Here is an 800-nt window from a genome sequence, read left to right on the forward strand (position 1 = left end):
TATATATATATATATATATATATATATATATATACAAATATTATATATATATATACATATATATATATACATATATATATATATATATATTTACACACATATGAGCTTGGTTTGATAATTGCTTGTCTGGAACATTTCAAAGAAACCATTATCTTGTAAAAGCTTCATGTACTTACAAGTATATTCATGTAATTTATTTCTAAGAGTCAGTTGGATCAATTAAAAATAATTCACTTGGGAATTGTATTATATCTACAAAGATAATGCCAAACCAAGGTTACTGAGTAAAAAGGAGAGAGAGAGAGAGAGAGGGAAAGAGAGAGAAAGAGAGGGACAGATAGAGAGAGATGTAAAACAAAAGAAACTAGAATGTGTTGAATGTAAAGTTAATTGAAAGTCATTCGACTGTGTGCCAAAATAAAATTAATGGTAAATGGAAACTTGCTATAGGGTAAGATAAATCTTCAGAGGAAGAACATTTTGGTCCATTAGTTCTTGACACTCTAAGGGAGGTAGGTCCACCTAGGTCATCACTCCAAGGTGTCCTCCTGCTGTTTTTGAAATATTAGAAAAGAAATATAAATTACAAAAAAAAAACAAAACAAAAAAATCTGTTGGAAATTTATAAATTCTTTTAAAGACGAGGCGCAGGAGTAGCTGTGTGGTAAGTAGCTTGCTTACCAACCACATGGTTCCAGGTTCAGTCCCACTGCGTGGCACCTTGGGGCAAGTGTCTTCTACTATAGCCTTGGGCCGACCAAAGCCTTGTGAGTGGATTTGGTAGACAGAAACTGAAAGAA

General features: G+C 32.6%; 1 protein-coding gene across 1 annotated transcript in view; it reads right to left on the reverse strand.

Annotated features, from left to right (window-relative positions):
• Positions 1–800, reverse strand: part of LOC106874995 (arrestin domain-containing protein 3) — a 46,929-nt gene that overhangs the window by 13,440 nt on the left and 32,689 nt on the right. The gene's annotated exons all lie outside the window — the stretch shown is intronic.

The sequence above is a fragment of the Octopus bimaculoides genome, chromosome 3, assembly GCF_001194135.2.
Source record: "Octopus bimaculoides isolate UCB-OBI-ISO-001 chromosome 3, ASM119413v2, whole genome shotgun sequence".
NCBI lineage: Eukaryota > Metazoa > Mollusca > Cephalopoda > Octopoda > Octopodidae > Octopus > Octopus bimaculoides.